This window comes from Myxocyprinus asiaticus, chromosome 23, assembly GCF_019703515.2.
Source record: "Myxocyprinus asiaticus isolate MX2 ecotype Aquarium Trade chromosome 23, UBuf_Myxa_2, whole genome shotgun sequence".
NCBI lineage: Eukaryota > Metazoa > Chordata > Actinopteri > Cypriniformes > Catostomidae > Myxocyprinus > Myxocyprinus asiaticus.
The window spans coordinates 22,687,439-22,707,720 of record NC_059366.1 but is presented as its reverse complement, the minus strand read 5'-3'; the positions used below and the strand labels follow the sequence as shown (position 1 = coordinate 22,707,720).

The following is a 20,282-nucleotide window of genomic DNA, read 5'->3' as shown; positions in this document are numbered from 1 at the left end:
TCAGCACGCTCAGCGGGGCCCTGATCAATCGGATCAATGAAGGTGATCAGTGTTATGAGCTCTGATCAGAGCTTGTATGGGGAATTGGCTAATCCAGTTAAGCCATTAGCAGTCTGGGACAGATGAGCCCATTGGGCATCAAGCCCATCTATGAGGTCTACCACACTGCCACAATAGAATTACACTGGCGGCCATAAGTTTGGAATAATGTACAGATTTTGCTCCTATGGAAAGTAATTGGTACTTTTATTCACCAAAGTGGCATTCAACTGATCACAATGTATAGACAGGACTTTAATAACATGAAAAATTACTATTACAATTTGAAAAAAAGAATTCAGAACTTCTTAAACTACTTCAAAGCATTCTCATTAAAAAATCATCCACGTGCAGCAATGACTGCTTCTTTGGCATTCTAGCTGTCAGTTTGTCCAGATTCTCAGGTGACAATTCACCCCACGCTTCCTTTAGCACTTGCCATAGATGTGGCTGTCTTGTCGGGCACTTCTCACGCACCTTACAGTCTAGCTGATCCCTCAAAAGCTCAATGGGGTTAAGATCCATAACACTTTTCCAATTATCTGTTGTTCAATGTCTGTGTTTCTTTGCCTACTCTAACCTTTTCTTTTTGTTTTTCTGTTACAAAAGTGGCTATTTCTTTGCAATTCTTCCAATAAGACCTGCACCCCTGAGTCTTTACTGTTGTACATGAAACTGGTGTTGAGCGGGTAGAATTAAATGAAGCTGTCAGCTGAGGACATGTGAGGCGTCTATTTCTCAAACTAGAGACTCTGATGTACTTATCCTCTTCTATAGTTGTACATATGGGCCTTCCACATCTCTTTCTGTCCTTGTTAGAACCAGTTGTCCTTTGTCTTTGAAGGCTGTAGTGTACACCTTTGTATGAAATGTTCAGGTTTATTTTGGCAATTTCAAGCATTGTATAGCCTTCATTCCTCAAAACAATGATTGACTGATGAGTTTCTAAAGAAAGCTGTTTCTTTTTTTTGCCATTTTTGACCTAATATTGACCTTAAGACATGCCAGTGTATTGCATAATGTGGCAACTCAAAAAACAAACACACAGACAATATCAAGCTTCATTTAACAAACCAAATAGCTTTCAACAGTGTTTGATATAATGGCAAGTGATTTTCTAGTACCAAATAAGCAATTTAGCATGATTACTCAAGAATAAGATATTGGAGTGATGGCTGCTGGAAATGGGGCCTGTCTAGATTTGATCAAAAATAACTTTTTTCAAATAGTGATGGTGCTGTTTTTTTACATCAGTAATGTCCTGACTATACTTTGTGATCAGTTGAATGCCACTTTGGTGAATTAAAGTACCAAATTCCTTCCGAAACAGCAAAATCTGTACATTATTCCAAACTTTAGCTGCCAGTGTACATAACTGAAAGGTAGTCATCAATGAAGTAGAGAGCGATAGAATGAGTGTGATGGAAAGAGAGAGCAAGATAGAGCGCAAGATAGAGCGCAATAGTGTTATAGAGAGAGCCATAGAGCGAGCATGACAGAGCAAAATGGAGCATGATAGGGCAAGCACAATAGAATGAGCAATAAAGTGTGTTATAGAGTGCAATAGAACGAGCCCAACAGAGTGAAACAGAGAATGCAATAGAGCAAGAGCGATAGTGTGAGAGAAAGTTGTAGCTTGCAACAGTGAGCAAGAGCAAGCACGATACAGCGCGATAGTGTGAGCGTGACAGAGCAAAAGAGTGTGATAGAAAGAGCAATAGAAAGCGACAGTGCGATAGAGCACGATAGAGTAAGCACGATAGAGCGAGTCATCGCGATAGAGCACGATAGAATGAGCATGACAAAGCAAACACGATAAAGCGAGACAGCGAGCATGATAAAGTGAACGTGATAGAAAGAGCATTAAAGAGTTTGATAGAGCGAAAGAGTAAGCACGATAGTGAGTTTTATAAAAAGAGAGCGACAAGAGTGTGATAGAGAGAGTGCAAAAGAGCAAGCACGATAGAGCGAGACAGACAGAGACAGACAGATAGATTATTGATCCCGTGTTGGTAATTGGGTGTATGCAATAACATGTAAATACTTAAGTTTGGTGCGCTAAAGTATAAAACATTATAGAGAAGGTCTGTACAGGCTAATGTCTGATCCAGTATGACAGAGGCAGAGCATGTGAGTTAACAGGACTGGTTGGTGCTGGTTAAGATGCATGGCGCAGGAATGGAGGCAAAGCAAAGGGAGGGTGAGTGAGACCCTGCCCTGGGTAAACACAGAGACAGCATGGCCCCATGCTGGAGGTCAACCTTCAGCCTGTGATTGAGCATGTGGATCAAACTACATTAAATGCACTACAGCTTGTGTTACCGAAACCCATTTAGAGCCCCGCAATTACCAGCCGCAACTTTCAACCTACGTTCGCACACACTGCCCATATGGGAGGCAGTTTAAACACAAGATCTGTCCCCACGATTTAGTGAGGGGGGTGGGGATCTGGTGGAGGAGGTCTACAGGTCTTCTTGGTTGCTGGCAGAGTAAATCACATTAATCATCAGTCCTGATGTTGCTTTACCAATATGGGAAATGTGAATGGCACTCACGTAGGCTGGCAATGGCAGAGGGGGCATTAAACAGCTCTACACAAACCCACTATAAATTACTCAGCCACATTAAGCAGAACAGAAGATACTGCAGAAAAAGAGAGAGGGAGAGAAACTAGTACTAGAAGAGTAAAACAAAAGATGCTCCAATTTGTTTTACTGCAATATAAGAAATTCCCACAAACATGCTAAACATACAATGCAAATAAATTACATAAAAACATCCTCCAAAAGAAATGTGAAATCACTCATGTCTAGGTGTATAATTATCTAGGTCTGTTAGCTTGTCAGCTCAGTTGGACAAAAGCATTTACATAACATTTTTAAAGACATTGTTTAAAGCACTAGCGCCACCGAATGGAATTGAAATATAAACAATGTTTTTCAAAACAGCTTCATGAATATACCTCCCATCTGCCATTAGTTGATCAAACAAACTCATGCCATTGTCTGAGTTATGTTGTTGTGGCAGGCCTAAACGGGTCTCTCAAAACAAAGGAATTTAATAGCGCCAAAGAGACACAGTGTTTTTAGTTTACAAGAAAATGAACCTATGAATGGCTTGCTTATAGCTGTCTCTGCATATTAAGCTGGGATACAAGAAAGTATTTTAACACAGAAAAAGTTACATGCATCAACTTTAAGTCCAACTAAAATAAACTTTTAAAGTGCATGTTCACATACTGACTTTTCCTCCTCCACTTAAAGACAAAGAATGAGATTAGGAAGGAAAAGAAATGGGAGAAAGAGAAGGCAACCCTCCTCAACAGGGCGAGAGAGGTGTCAGATGTAGTTGGAAGAGGAAGAGGAGGGGTGGAAAAAGAAAATGGGAGGGTTTTAAAAATAAATTTGGTATAAAACAACACAGTTTCAACATTCAGCCAAAAGAATTAAATCAAATCTTTTCTGCATGAATGTAGTGCTTTTACTGCACCGCAGAGCCTACAAACTTATACCACTGAGAGACTTTGCCTGAACTGAGGAAACAACCTCAAAGCAGTGAAAAATAAAGATATGATTTTTTTTCGAGTCAACCTGGGAGCAATCGAAGATTTGGGAATATTATGCTGCTATAGCATGAAGACATCAAAGGCACTTGCCGTTTATGCTGCTATAGCATGAACGCTGCAAAAGATAACTACACTTAAGAAAGAACACCTTTGATATAGATGGCTGTACCCACTACATGGCAGCTCACTGTGCGTGTGTGTTGCATCCAAGCTTTTCTATCTTCATTTTAAATGAAGACAAATGCTCTGTTTTAGGATAACAAAACCCAATCTCGTCCCATTTCTAGATGAATTAACATATCCTGACTGGCCAATCAGAATTAAGAATTAACAGAGACGTTTAAAATAACGGCTCTCTGGAAACTTGATTTTTCATTGGTCAATCGTGGCATTGTCTGGTAAATGATTTTCTATAATGACCTCTAAACAGTCTAATTGACAATTATCACTGCAAACAAATTCCTACATCGCTGTGCTACTTTCATGTCTTTTGTAACATATGTATCGCATAATAAATAATTTCGACTCATTGTTCAAAACATATTTATTGGCCATTTATTTGGTAAGTAGCCATGTAATAAGTGGGATAATGTACAGTCAGTCTGTTATCACAAATAAACCCAAACATTATCCTAACATGTATATTGTGATATAATCACTTTACACAAAGAAATATCAGTGAACTCACTCTGGGAAATAACTTGCTGGAAGAAAAACATCTAGTCCTAGTACTCAAAAAAATGATAATGCAAGCACATGTAGTATACACATATCTGTATATCACTTACCTTATTGGGGGCAGTACATCAGCAGAGCCAAAGACCTGCATAAAGAAAGAGACAGAGAGAGAGAAAGATCAATACCGATGCTGCTCAAAGCTCGACAAATTTAGCCCCTTCTGTTTCGGTCTACGTTAATATAACCTGCCCTCCTCCTGTATTCCACAAAATAAAAAAAATAAAAAAAATACACTAAATGTTTTTTTACACACACACACACACACACACACACACACACACACACACACACACACACACACACACACACACACAAACATGACAAATGTGTCAATGTATCTTTCAGAGATCAACACTGACACATAAGACAGGTGCAACATAAGGATTAAAGATAATATGTTCAGGTAGATATTAACATTTACATGCTTAAAATCAGATTCCAAGCTCAGCTTGCTGCTAGTAAGATCCCCCCCACCCCCCCCCAAAAAAAACAACAACAACAACAACCTTGGATCCAGCCTTATTATTGACCAACATTTTGCATTATTTTCAGGAAAGGAGTAGAGCTCTACTGTCTGGGTCCAAACAGCATGGGAGATGTCCTAGTAGACTAGCTGAGAAATAAAGAGGGAACTCTGGGACAAGAACTCGAGGATCAGTGGGCCACTGATCCTTGGCATTTAACCCCATGAGCTTCAGCACTTTGGACCACTGCATCCCAACCCTACATGCCAAGTGCCAATCATCTTGGATCAGCCAACCAGCCGGCCAACACTGTACATAAATTATGCTAGATATCGGCTTCAGCTCTGAATCATTCATACACGTTATACTCATATTTATGTATGCACAGAGTATTACAGATCTTCTTTCTATGCACCCTTATTCTTAAACTCATGTGGTGCAAACAGTCTTGCTGGCATTTTGGCGGATAAAAAAAGAAACGTACTAAATCATTCGAATCACTATATGAAGAATTCATGGTCACATTTACAGACCTCAATGCTGTCAATGAGGAATTATGTCTCACTGGTCAGACTCAATGAAAGATGTGTCTGTTGTTTACAGATTTAAGACACTGCCAATGTTGTTTATACCTTATGCTGCCCATGTGATTTATCTGCCAATTAACAAACCAGCAGGAACACTAACAATTGTGCCTGACTGCAGATGGCGTTTCTAATCCTTTTGTAAACCAGAGTCTCTCACTTGGGGATGGAGCAAGAATGGGAGAAGAATGGGAGAGAAAGAAAAACAAAATGCTGTGAGACAGAGAAAGGGAGAGAGAGCGAGTGATAGTAGGTAGCCTGCCAGCAGGTCAGGATTAGTAGTCTATCCTAATGGGATATTACCTGTAAGTATGTAGCAAATCAGCACATCACAGCCGAGTTCCACAAGACTAAACAGAGAGCCCAGCATTTCTACAAGGACTTGCTTGAGCTTTGCCCTGCCTCTCTCACACACACAGCTTTGATCGCTCCCTACATATGATCATGTTCAGAAGACATAGACCCAGTTTACTCCCGGTATTAAGATGTGTTTTGGGCGGTCCGATCACAAGTGGACAGCCGAGACACATCACTGTTTACCCCTGGTTGTAATATGTGTCTGTTTTATCCACTTGTGTTTGGCTTTCAAGGGAAGTGTCTCTGATTTTATGACAACATCAATCAATATATCCATTTACAGTATTATTGCATGATAATAAAGCACAAAGTAGAAAAGAACAAAAAGAAAATGTGAAAAAATGGTGCACCGTTTTTCCCAATTTTCTCCCAATAAAGTTATTTAAGAGCAGAATTCAGAATTTTTACTAGAGTGCCTGTACTACCCGTGATGCGGATGTATGTGCCTCACATCTGTGTCGCTGTTTGTTGATGACAGTCACACTGAAGAAGTTCCATGAAGTTCTTGTGTACATGTGCATTGTTTTTTTTTTTTTTTTAAAGCATACGGTCATTTCCTTTCAGAACCGCATGTAACCGGCACAGTTTTAAAGTCATGTTTTTGCGCAGTGGATGATTGACAGGTGAGTAGGTGGTGCTTTGCTGTTCGAATGCAATCTAAATGTAGTTGAAGTGGACAAATGTCAAAACGTTGTGGACCTGTTTATCCGTTTCAAATGGATAGCACAAAATGCATGTTAATACCAGGTGTAAACAGGGTCATAGGCCAGAAACATACTCAACACAAGTAGGGCTGTCACTGTCGATTTTTTATTTATTTATTTATTTTTTTTGTAATCTAATGGTTATTCTGACGAATAATAAAAATTATGAAATCAGATGGTGTAATGTCGAGGTGAATTCATGTTTGGCTAAAATAAATTTATTAAGACTAAGGTTTGAAGTACTATGCTTAAATAACAATAATAAAATGACTGTGCAAACAATATTACATTATAATATTATAATTCAAGCTGAAAGACATTGGCTACTACAGCTGTGCCCATTTTTCACTCTCTTGCGATGAGCTGCAGAAGTTGCAGGCATTGTTGCGCTTGTGCTACATGCTGCCCATATTGCAAAAGCTTTTCACTTGCCACATACCATGTAAAATGCCTTTCAGCATCTGGACATAAAGTTCCTACTTGAGTAAACAATGTTAAGAATTTCACATGCAAAGACTAGCAATTACTCCCTCAGGTAGGCCTGTTTCATATTGTGTCTGCGGGGTGCACATCTATGTGGCTTTAATGACAAGCTCAAGTTGAGCTTTGACTGACAGCATACAGACATGCGCCTCTGTTCAGTAAATTAAGATCTCTGGATTCCCACATTGAGTTTTACCTGTGATAATGGCCATAAACTCAAAAATATTTTTTGGATGTGGAGCACTGTGAACTATTACAAATGTAATCATCATAAAATCTCATGTATATGAGGGGGAAGATCACATTTACATTTACATTCAAATTGAAATTAATTTACATAGAACGGAACCAAAACCACAATTTCCTTCTTAGATTGTCTGGATTCAGTCAGAGGTATTGAACAAAAAGTGTTATGTGCATCCGACAGAAGGGTTTTTCATTACTATATTTTATGTTGCTTAATAAAAGCCTATATTGCAAACGATTGTGTAGATAAATAGGTTTAGAGTGCATTACAATGTGTTTCATGCTGAGTTCAGCGTGTCCCACATGGCAACGAAGGGCTCAACTCTCCCGCATCTGGACACCACACTGCAAATCGCATGCAGTCTACCAAGTGAATTTAAGCCCAAAGTATACTTCGGTTTGACGCGAACGCTAGCAAATTCTAGCCTGTCAATGTATACTTCTTTTCACTGTACGCAATAGGTCTGTGCAGGACTGTTTTTTTCCATCCCATACCTGCCTGCTCCTGCAAGTTTTTATTCCGCACCCGAATGCTCCTGTCGAATTTTACTCCATGTTAACCTGCTCTCTGCACGTAGCGATTTTCTTCCCGACCTCTACCGTTCCCGCAACCCGGTATTTGCTTTCCAAATTGGGCAAAAGTCTCCAGACTGTGACTAAATGGCATTTTGTAATAATTTTTCCCTCCGGTGTGAGTAAATTTTGTTAGAGGACGCACTGGTGATGCACTGCCGTTTTCTGCAACACAACATCAAACTACACATGTATCAAAATCGGAACGAAACAATGTAATGACCAATCGATCTGCCGCATTTGAATTCTTCATTATATTTTCTATTTTAAAGTGCTATGGACCAATTCAACCATGTAAAACCATGATATTCTGAACAGCACTAACGAGGGAAAGAGAAAACACCTGCCCTGCACCAAGATCAATTACAAGACTTTTCAAATCTTCACAACAACACCAGTGCCATAACTCTCAAATATCAGTCAGGAGCCCTGACATTGTTTTTCAAACATAGAGTAAAGTGCTCTTACATAGTTGACACATCTTGTTGTGTTCAGACCCTCATCTGGGACTGCTTCACTTCTACTTTATTTTCGATTTCTTGATTCGTCATTTTTGTTAGAGGATTTTTTTTTTTTTTAATTGAGTAATTGAATTAAATCAAGTAATTGTGACAGCCCTAAACACAAGTACACAAATGTGCATACTTGTCCATTGCAGTCGTGAGTCATATGCACTTAAAATTCTGCCTCGTTCGGAAAAACAGATTAAACAGAATAACAACTCCACTAGTACTCACAAGTGTACCCAATGTTTTTTTTCTTTTTTTTTTTAAAATAAAACAAACTCTAGCAAATCATGGCTGTGACTTAAGCTATGAGTCCTTCTGTATGTCTTTCTAACGTTGTTTCAATAGGAAACACTTCAACAGGAAAGAAAACTTTATTTGTCAAGCCAGTTCATGGTGTCTTTAAGCCAAATGTGTTATTATTCAGGTAGCTATAAAAATGTCAGCAGTTTTACGGAAAGATTCTTTTCAAACTGTTGCTCCGCCATGACCTGTAAGTAGTTGACCCGAAAGAGAAAACTGATTATAGAAGAAAGTTCATGCTAATGGCGACTATGGTGCCCCTTGCAACAACATGAAGAACGCAATGCCTCCATGTGTCAGATATCAGTTCATGATGCAACACATTTTAGAAAAAAAAACAAATGAAATCTAAGCTTGTGCAGTTACAGCAGAAGCATTCTCATAATTGCATAGAGTACGTTTTGGGCCGTAGGGTTTTTGATACGTGCACAATGACGGCAATGCAGGCACAGCTGTACCCTTAAATCCCCTATAGAGCTCAGTTTAAATGTAGAAGGAACCATTCAAAAGTGCTGAGGGGGGAAGTTAACTGAGGCCAAGAAAGGGAAAAAAATATTCGTAGATGAAAAAAGGGGAATCTCTTATTAAGCGAGTACATTCACTCCTAATCAGAGTGACTGAAGTTCATGACGTGACATTTGCGAGCTGACAGGCATAGGGCCCATCATGCTAATGCTACAGAGTAATTAATCTGCCCCCAATGGAACCCAAACCACTAAAGGTCACTCACACACTCACTCTCTCTTTGCATCTCTCACACACAAACACACACATCCCCGAATGCAGAGAACAAAACAAGAAAAATATTCATTTAAAAAGCTACTGAAATCAATCTGCATATTATACACATCTAATTATATATATATATATATATATATATATATACATACAGGTGCATCTCAATAAATTAGAATGTCGTGGAAAAGTTCATTTATTTCAGAAATTCAACTCAAATTGTGAAACTCGTGTATTAAATAAATTCAATGCACACAGACTGAAGTAGTTTAAGTCTTTGGTTCTTTTAATTGTGACAATTTTGGCTCACATTTAACAAAAACCCACCAATTCACTATCTCAAAAAATTAGAATACATCATAAGACCAATAAAAAAAAACATTTTTAGTGAATTGTTGGCCTTCTGGAAAGTATGTTCATTTACTGTATATGTACTCAATACTTGGTAGGGGCTCCTTTTGCTTTAATTACTGCCTCAATTCGGCGTGGCATGGAGGTGATCAGTTTGTGGCACTGCTGAGGTGGTATGGAAGCCCAGGTTTCTTTGACAGTGACCTTCAGCTCATCTGCATTTTTTGGTCTCTTGTTTCTCATTTTCCTCTTGACAATACCCCATAGATTCTCTATGGGGTTCAGGTCTGGTGAGTTTGCTGGCCAGTCAAGCACACCAACACCATGGTCATTTAACCAACTTTTGGTGCTTTTGGCAGTGTGGGCAGGTGCCAAATCCTACTGGAAAATGAAATCAGCATCTTTAAAAAGCTGGTCAGCAGAAGGAAGCATGAAATGCTCCAAAATTTCTTGGTAAACGGGTTCAGTGACTTTGCTTTTCAAAAAACACAATGGACCAACACCAGCAGATGACATTGCACCCCAAATCATCACAGACTGTGGAAACTTAACACTGGACTTCAAGCAACTTGGGCTATGAGCTTCTCCACCCTTCCTCCAGACTCTAGGACCTTGGTTTCCAAATGAAATACAAAACTTGCTCTCATCTGAAAAGAGGACTTTGGACCACTGGGCAACAGTCCAGTTCTTCTTCTCCTTAGCCCAGGTAAGACGCCTCTGACGTTGTCTGTGGTTCAGGAGTGGCTTAACAAGAGGAATACGACAACTGTAGCCAAATTCCTTGACATGTCTGTGTGTGGTGGCTCTTGATGCCTTGACCCCAGCCTCAGTCCATTCCTTGTGAAGTTCACCCAAATTCTTGAATCGATTTTGCTGGACAATCATAAGGCTGCGGTTCTCTCGGTTGGTTGTGCATCTTTTTCTTCCACACTTTTTCCTTCCACTCAACTTTCTGTTAACATGCTTGGATACAGCACTCTGTGAACAGCCAGCTTCTTTGGCAATGAATGTTTGTGGCTTACCCTCCTTGTGAAGGGTGTCAATGATTGTCTTCTGGACAACTGTCAGATCAGCAGTCTTCCCCATGATTGTGTAGCCTAGTGAACCAAACTGAGAGATCATTTTGAAGGCTCAGGAAACCTTTGCAGGTGTTTTGAGTTGATTAGCTGATCGGCATTTCAAAATATTCTAATTTTTTGAGATAGTGAATTGGTGGGTTTTTGTTAATTGTGAGCCAAAATCATCACAATTAAAAGAACCAAAGACTTAAACTACTTCAGTCTGTGTGCATTGGATTTATTTAATACACAAGTTTCACAATTTGAGTTGAATTACTGAAATAAATGAACTTTTCCACGACATTCTAATTTATTGAGATGCACCTGTATATATACACATACACACACACACACACACACACAACCGGTCAAAACTTTTCAAACACTTGACTGAAATGTTTCTCATGATCTTAAAAATCTTTTGATCTGAAGGCGTATGCTTAAATGTTTGAAATTAGTTTTGTAGACAAAAATATAATTGTGCCACCATATTAATTTATTTCATTATAAAACTAAAATTTAATAAAAAAAAAAAAAATGCTTTTGAAATTGATGACTTGGACCAAATAATAAAGAAAAGCAGCCAATAATTGCCCAACATAGATGGGAACACCTTCAATACTGTTTAAAAAGCATCCCAGGGTGATACCTCAAGAAGTTGGTTGAGAAAATGTCAAGAGTACATGTCTGCAAATTCTAGGCAAAGGGTGACTACTCTGAAGATGCTAAAATATAACAGTTTTGATTTATTTTGGATTTTGTTTAGTCACAACATAATTCCCATAGTTCCTTTTATGTTATTCCTTAGTTTTGATGACTTTACTATTATTCTAAATGTAAAGAAAAATTATAATAAAGAATGAGTAAGTTTTTAAAAACTTTTGACCGGTAGTGAATATATATAAGCAATATCACACGAGCAAGAGTGTGATATGGCCCTACTTCAGCACTGCTGTGATTCAGCCACAGGCCGAGTGCCGTAGGTAATCACTGCAGTGCTGATTTAGGGCCATATAGCACGATTGCAAGTGTGATATTGCTTATATACAACAGTTCAATGAACAAGTACATTTTAAAAAATGAGGAAAAACGGAGTAGGGTCATAAAAACGCATTTGTGCATGGAACTACATTCTTACGCGGTGGATCAGAATCTGCCATTGCTGGTTCAAACCAAATGATGCGTCCAAGCCTTCGTTAGTAATTCAAAAATGTCACTTCAAAAACAGTATCATGGCTTGTGCTGTTTCTAACAAGTTATTGGATAAACAAGGATGTGTGTGTGTGTGTGTGTGTGTGTGTGTGTGTGTGTGTGTGTGTGTGTGTGTGTGAGAGAGAGAGAGAGAGAGAGAGAGAGAGAGAGAGAGAGAGAGAGAGAGAGATGGAGCGTGTGCGATCAACTGTTGCCACTGCCAAGCAGAGATGCTATCAGCTTTCTGAAGATCAGTTTTCTCAGTGGAAAAATAGCCATCCAAGCAGGGGTATTTCTCCCTATTTCGCGGTAGCCGTGCACAAGAGTCATTCACTATAGAAACCACAATCTCCTCCGCCATTTTAAACAGCACGTACTCTCCAATGTGGAAAGTCCGGTAAGAGGTAAGCGCCTTGAGTTTGTGTAATTAATCAGTCTGTTTTGTCTCCAAGTTGTGATGAGCCATAACGCTGAAGTTGTTCGTTTAAAGCCATTTAAAGCTATTTCCTAGCTTTAGTAGTGTAGTAGTAATACGAGCGATCACGTCACCTGACTTCATGTCACCTAACTGGCTCATTTTACACACAAAAATTATCTTTGCCACTACCTGCTGGCTAACATATGTAAAAAAATAAATAAATACATGTAAAAAGACACACATACAGTAGCTCTTAACACATCTGCACTGCTCTTACACTTTAGTTTAGAACGGCATGAACACAAGCAGAGTGATTCACACAGTATATATATATATATATATATATATATATATATATATATACACACACACACACACACACACACACACACACACATATACATACAGGAGGAAAATGAGCCCCTTTGTGTTTTCACAAATGATTTTCACAAGAATGCAATTGTGATGACTGATGAAAAGGCACATATATGCAAAAGATTGATTTCAGGCTTGTTTATCCCTTTAGAGGCTTAAGTCTGCAGTCCCACACTTATAACAAGAGGGAGACCTTCATGAGTGATTGCAGTGGCCCACATGGCATGACAGAATTGTGTCAGGACGACTGTGCAAACATTCTATGCTGACCCACCATAGATTAAAAGGCAAATAGGGGAGAGGGGCTTTGATACAGGACACCATGCTTTATCTGCCTTAGGAATCAATAGAGCATGAAAAATCTAGTAAGTTCCACAGCCACCAATGGGCCAATGACATTCACTTAAGTGCCATGACTTTTTAATGAGCAAGGATTTGTAGCATGAATCCCAAACAGCAGGGCTATTATTCAGCAGGTTTCTCAAAGTACACCATTTAAAACATGCATTGGTCTTTATCTATAATGAACTGCTATTAAACAACATTTAATAGCAATGAATGCAAATGTAGGCAAGCTACAAAAACCTGAAAAGCGCACAGTCTTACAACCACCTCCTGCCTTCAGAAAACACTTTCTTCATTCCTCCCTTCGCAGAATAGGGAAGAGAAAATAAATATGAAACACTACTTGGAAAGTGCACTGCAGGAGAAGTGCAAACTCTTGCACTTTCTGACAAAAGGAAGATGGCGAACAGGGCAAAGATTTATGGTGTGCACTGCATCAGGAGTTGATAATTCTATTAGAGGTAGCACTAAGGATTAATACAAATCCTCACTGGGCCCTCTATGTGGGCAAAAAAAAGTGAAACTGTTAGTTCTTCCCAATAGATCGATAGAGGAGAGGTGGCAAGCTGACAAAACTACAACTCCAATCTCTAACAGTCTACATCAAGCTAGAACTCGGAGGGTGACCCTAAGAGAAAACCCACAAAGATAAACATTTAACATTGAACAATAAATAAGGACAAAGTAGGCTACAACAAAACAATATATCCTCTAAAATTGTACTGAGACCCAGTGAAAAGCTGAGCTCAAGTTTAGATTTTAAACTCAAGTTTACATTTAAGTTACCAACAAATATCTGTCAGAAAAGAAGCAATGCTTTATAATACAGATGCCCCATCAAAGAGCAGGTTTGTTTCATGCTCTCCCATCTTGGCAGACACTAAGGCCCTGTTTACACCTAATGTTAACATCTGTCTCGGGTGATCCAATCACAAGTTGTTAGCGAAGACACACAATAATTTACACCTGGTTTTTGCATGCACCTCCTGTGAACACTTCCAACAGGATTTCACTAAGGAAGGATCTTTGAATTATTGAATACATGTCAATTAAAGTGTCAGTCAGTACTTGGACTGTCACGACTATAAAATTTGGCTGACGAATAATTGCCATACAAATAAATGCAGTTATTATTTTAATTGTCTGTTTTGGAGTTTGTCACGATTATGACGAATAATTGTCATACAAAATGTTCTTGACTTTTAAGGTGTATGGGTGCTGTTTCACAGTGCATGTGTGAATCCGCAGCAACCAAGAATATTTGCCATTAAGTGAACATTAAAGTGAATGCGGAGCGCTTTGCATTTACTAACAAAATCCGCACTTACATTTTCACAGGAGTACGTCACGAACTAATGCAGATGGCGTGCACATCAGAGCACTTAAGCAGTTAATCGGGGCCTGGGTAGCTCAGCGAGTAAAGACGCTGACTACCACCCCTGGAGTTGCGAGTTCAAATCCAGGGTGTGCTGAGTGACTCCAGCCAGGTCTCCCAAGCAACCAAATTGCAACCGGTTGCTAGGGAGGGTAGAGTCACCTGGGGTAACCTCCTCATGGTCGCTATAATGTGGTTCTCGCTCTCGGTGGGGTGCGTGGTGAGTTGTGCGTGGATGCCACGGAGAATAGCGCGAGCCTCCACATGCACTATGTCTCCGCGGTAACTTGCTCAACAAGCCACGTGATAAGATGTGCGGATTGACGGTTTCAGACACGGAGGCAACTGAGATTCGACCTCCGCCACCCGGATTGAGGCGAGTCACTACACCACCATGAGGACTTAGAGCACATTGGGAATTGGGCATTCCAAATTGGGGAGAAAAGGGGAGGGAAAAAAAAAGCAGTTAATCTTCATGCATTAAGTGGTAGGCAGATATACTAACATTAGCAGACATATAAATAATAAGCCTAATTCTTGTGCTGTCCAGTTAACTGTCAGTTGGCCTTCCGTTTGATGTAATCTGGTATATTAACTTTGGGAGACCACAAGGGGGTGATATAACATTTACTATACTTAATACTGAAGTCAATCACACACCAGATGTGAAGCACCACATCATGGGTAGGACAAGTATCAAACACACAACGCTTCGGTGGATGTCAAAGTTGTAAATCGAGTCACCAAACACATAGAAGTTATGAAGGTTTTAGTACTTCTTCAAGAATTAACACTATGCAAGTTGCCATTCATGGTGTTACAGAATTTTGAGCAGCCTCCAGGGTCATAGTTGTGCGCTGCCAACAGATGGCGAAAGGTGGGAGAGGTGTGTGTATCTTCATAGATAATAATTGTTCCTGACTTTAGAAGGTGCCATGTCTTCTGTCAGACGTGTCTGGTGTGCGACCCCCTCTAAGTTACCCTGCCGCTCACACTTTACCAAAGTTGTGTTGTGCAAAGAGAGCCCTATTTATATCTTAAAAAAAAAAAAAACATCATCTGATTAATGATGTGTGAAAAAGGCACCAATCCCAAGCCTAACATTTACATGCACTTCAAAAGTTCAATTTCAGTTGGACTAAAACAATAATGTCTTTTATAATGTCATCTAAATGCTTCAGTCTGACTGAAATCACACCTGTCCAATTTTTGCAAAGTCGGACTAACAGACCTAGATAATGTGATTGTAGCTCAGCTTCGTCCAGCACATATACATGTTAATCAGACTACAATTGTCCCCGGCATTGTGAACATGCATGCTCCCAATGACAGAGGTGACGTGCAACATGTTTTTAACAGTTCCTCAGTTGATGTCCTTCCTTCAAGTATTCAATTATGCATTGTGTAAATTATACTTAGACAAACCGATGTAGACTGTAGCTCAACTTTGCATAAGCCCACTGTAGCTCGGTTATAACTGTGCACGAGTGAATCAATTCATGCTGATAAAGTGCAAAAAATATAAGTCGATCATAAAGTTAGTACACTGTTTCTCTCAAATATATTTACACCTGCATAACCTGAAACAGATGTTAATAGCAGCTGTCTATGATTTCTTAGAGAGGGTGATGACAGACAGTTAGAAAATGGACAGTAACATCTACGGGCAAGGTTTAATGGAGCAGAGTGGGGAGGAATCTAGTTTTGTGCAGAATAAATGGTCCTAAACACACACCACTGCTTTTCTATGTGGAAAGCGACCATCCGGATGCTACTCATGATGTGGCTTGGTGCCCAAGAATTTACCAGAAGAGTGACTAACAAAACCCTCTATAAGGGCCAATGCGCAGATAATGTAATGAAAAGGATAACTAAACAAATATGATGAGGGGTAAACAAATGTATAAATAAGTAATCATATGCATCCAATAAAAGCTCTTAGCTGCATCATGTCCTTGATCCAATCTCATCAGTGAGGGACAGCATCAGATTACAAATCATCAACAATATTTGAGGGTGGAAGGAACCTGGACACTCTGAGAAACCGCTGAAGTCGGCAGAACTTCACACACATTAAGGTTGTCAAGATACCATAATCATATCTTGCAATACTATACCAGCTATAGTATCACAATACCAAGTATTATCACACTAACAATCATTTTGTTTCTTGTAGCGGGGCAGTGAGTATTCTGTAACTGATTATTCTTAATAGTGTATTCAATGTAATAATTTTCAAATAAATCAAATAAAGTTGTAAAGAAATAGTTTGAAAAGCTTTAAGTTACTGGAAATAAATTGCTGATCACTTTACAATAAGGTTCCATTTGTTAACATTAGTTAATGCATTAGGTATCATGAACTAATAATGAACAAATTATGTAAAATGTTACCGTTTGTTTATAAATGTTTGTTAAACTGTTCATTGTTAGTTCATAATGCGTTAACTAATGTTGCATTAACTAAATTTTTTTTTTTAATTTTAAAACCGTATTAGTATTTGTTGAAATTAACTTTAAACAAGATTAATAAATGCCGTAAAAGTTGTTTGCTAGTTAGTTCATGTTAACTAATGTAGTTAACTAATGTTATCAAATGGAACCTTATTATAAAGTGTTACTACATATTTATTATGAAATAATATATGACACTGACCTTATTGATGCATAAAAATTAAAGAGACCAATCCAAATGTTCAGTTTCTCTGGATTTACTATTTATAGGTATGTGTTTGAGTAAAATTAACATTTTTGTTTTATTCTATAAACTACTGACAACATTTCTCCCAAATTCCAAATAAAAATATTGTCATTTAGAGCATTTATTTGCAGAAAATGTCTGATGGAGATTGAAACACTAAGAGAAGCACACAAACACACATGCACAAGGTAAAACAGACGGTCTCTATCATACATGCACACAAAACAAAATGTCCTGGGATTTGCTCTGTCAGAGCTCAATTATTTCCATATTACGAAGGTGTTCCAGAAGAACAGAGGAGCGTAATAAATGGCAATGAGGCGACACTAATTTACCTCTCTTGTGCTCCCCACTCTCAGCCTGAGAAAACACAACAGCCCAACTCTCAGGCCTGGCTGAACACCAACCTTCCTGAAAGGGCGGGAGGGGGCTTGGTTATCAATTCCCCCCCATCCACCCCCCACCAATTGTTCCCAGCCTGTCTGCCACAGGAAATTACACTTCCACCTTCAGGCCACGCACGAGTAGGCCAGGCCTGCCTCCAAATGCAAGCAGGTGGAGAGAGGGAGACAGAAGTAGCATTAACATCTATCTTAGGTGATAACATGAAACTCAAGCGGTCAGCTGGGACAGATTCTGGTTCAAACCTGGTATTCACAGTTGCAAGTGTGTGTCCTGTTGTGATCAAATTTTGACAAGGGAGGACTTCGACCTCTGATTTCATGACTACATACATCACTTACTTGATAATGTACAAAGTAAAAAAGCAGAACACTGTTGTGCCCAAGTACACCTAATTTTAATCTAACCACAAACTTGACATTTAGATTTTTGTCGGACAGCTGTGTTAACTGAACATGAAATGTTTGTGCTTCACATGACCTGTGATGTTATATTGATGTCAGGCATAAAAGATATTCCATGAAGGTTTATAACCCTTGTTGTAGCGCAAAGGCTGATTAATAGGCATGTAGACAGTCCTTCAATGTGGTGTAGCACAATAGTATTTACACTAGCGATGGACTGATTTACTTGGCTTGGCCAATATTCGGCAGAATTCTGATCAATTTGAGATTATCGGCATCATCTGATAACCACGCCTGGTTGGCCGGTAAACAGCCTCTTAACTATTCTGGTTCATTAATGGTTCTATTAATGAATCTTTTGATACTTCTTTGGAAACACTGTAATTGTTTTCTTATATATATATATATATATAGAATCATACTGAACTCCATTTGGCTTTTTTGACACTGATAAAAAAAATATAATAATAATAATAATTTAAAAAAAATCTTTCATATCAAAGTCAAAACACATTTCTAATAATTAGTCTAAATTTATAACAAATATTAAACACAAAATAACTGATTGCATAATATTCACCAAACTCATCTAAATCACTGTGCAACCAACTGGTTTTAAAATTGGCTCAATTAATTAAATGGAGATCACCTGAGCACAGTCAAGGTGCTTCAAGTGATTTTAGTATAAATACAGCTGTCCGCTGGAAGAAGATTATATGGTCTGATGAGACCAAAATTGAGCTTTTTGGCCATCAAACCAGACATTATGTTTGGCGCGAACCAAACACCGCGCCTAATGAAAAATACACCATCCCCACCTTGAAGCATGGTTGTGGTACCATCATGCTGTGGGGATGCTACTCTGCATCAGGCCCTGGAATGCTTGTAAAGGTAGAGAGTAAAATGAATGCTGCAAAATACAGGGAAATCCTGGAGGAAAACCTGATGCAGTCTGCAAGAGGACTGAGACTTGGGAGAAAATGTTTTTCAATGATCCCAAGCATATAGCTAAAGCAACATAAGAATGGTTTCAAAACAACTATGTTAACATCCTGGAGTGGCCGAGTCAGAGTCCAGATCTCAACCCAATTGAGAATATGTGGATGGACTTGAAAAAGGCTGTACATGCATGATCTTCATGAACTTGACAGAGCTTGTACAGTTTTGCAAGGAATGGGGAAAAATAGCAGTGTCCAGTTGTGCCAAGTCGATAGAGTCCTATCCACATAGGCTCAAGGCTGCAATTGCTGCCAAAGGTGCATATAATAAATACTGACTTGAAGAGGGTGAATCTTTATGCAAACAATTGTTTTGTGTTTAATATGTGTTATATAAATTAGACTAATTAGTAGAAATGTGTTTTGAAAGAGTCTTTTTCTGTTGATCAGTATCAAAAAAAGCCAAATTAAATTCACTATAAAAAATTTTTTTTTTTAAAGTATAAAAAAAAAAAATCCAAGGAGGTGAATACTTTTTATAGGCACTGTACTAACTACACACTGTAATTAGGGATGGGCATTTGAGTAATTTTGTAGTAGAGTGCTCAAACCCACAAAAAAATTAAAATGCACATTAAAAATAACACGTATGACACGTAGGCTACATGAAATGTATTATTTGTTTTATTCACAAACGTTACCAAGAATGGTTTTAAAATAAGATAACTTCAACAAACTATGATTTTCTTTCAGGAAAAATAAAATAAGATGGACAATATGCGTTAATAATAGGAAAAATATTTGCTCTCACACAGAGCTTACATAAAAAAACCAATACTGATGACATGAGGGTAATGCACACATATACACTCTGAGTCTACATATAGGCTATCACATTTTTATAATTTCACATGTTATAATTCAGAACAACAAGTAGTGAAAGATGGCTTTTTATAAAATGCGCTCTGCCGGTGTCCAGAGATTTCATGCACACACACATACTGGTCTGATCAGCTTCCAAGTTCCTCATATCATTCCCCCATAAAAGCAGATCCTCATCCCTTGGTTTGCAAGACTCCAACAAGAACCAAATACAAAGAGTGTAGAATTCAATTGAATTCGCCATTATATATTTTCTCTCATCCAACACCTCGGCAACACACATCCACAGTGCCCCCAGTGGTCTCAACTGTAACTGCAAGATTTGGTGAGAGATTCAGTGGGAATAGTGTAATTCAGCGCTGCTCATGGCAGGCAAATGCGGAAAGGAAAATTAATTTACGATATTTGAGTAGTGTTTTTAATACATGAGCAGCTGGTGTACAACAAGTTCTCGATTACTCGTGCACATCCCTAACTGTCATATGAACAACCAGTCTGTTAACTGCACTGCCTGATCAAAAAATTTGCATTATATAACAAACTAAC

At 38.7% G+C, this 20,282-nt stretch overlaps 1 protein-coding gene across 4 annotated transcripts in view; it reads right to left on the bottom strand.

Annotated features, from left to right (window-relative positions):
- LOC127414193 (bifunctional heparan sulfate N-deacetylase/N-sulfotransferase 2-like) overlaps positions 1 to 20,282 on the bottom strand; it is a 238,230-nt gene that overhangs the window by 138,087 nt on the left and 79,861 nt on the right. For all 4 annotated transcript variants that reach the window (XM_051652018.1, XM_051652017.1, XM_051652016.1 and 1 more), the window contains one exon: positions 4,393 to 4,427. The gene's annotated coding sequence lies outside the window, so the exon portion shown is untranslated. The remainder of the gene's footprint in view (positions 1 to 4,392; positions 4,428 to 20,282) is intronic.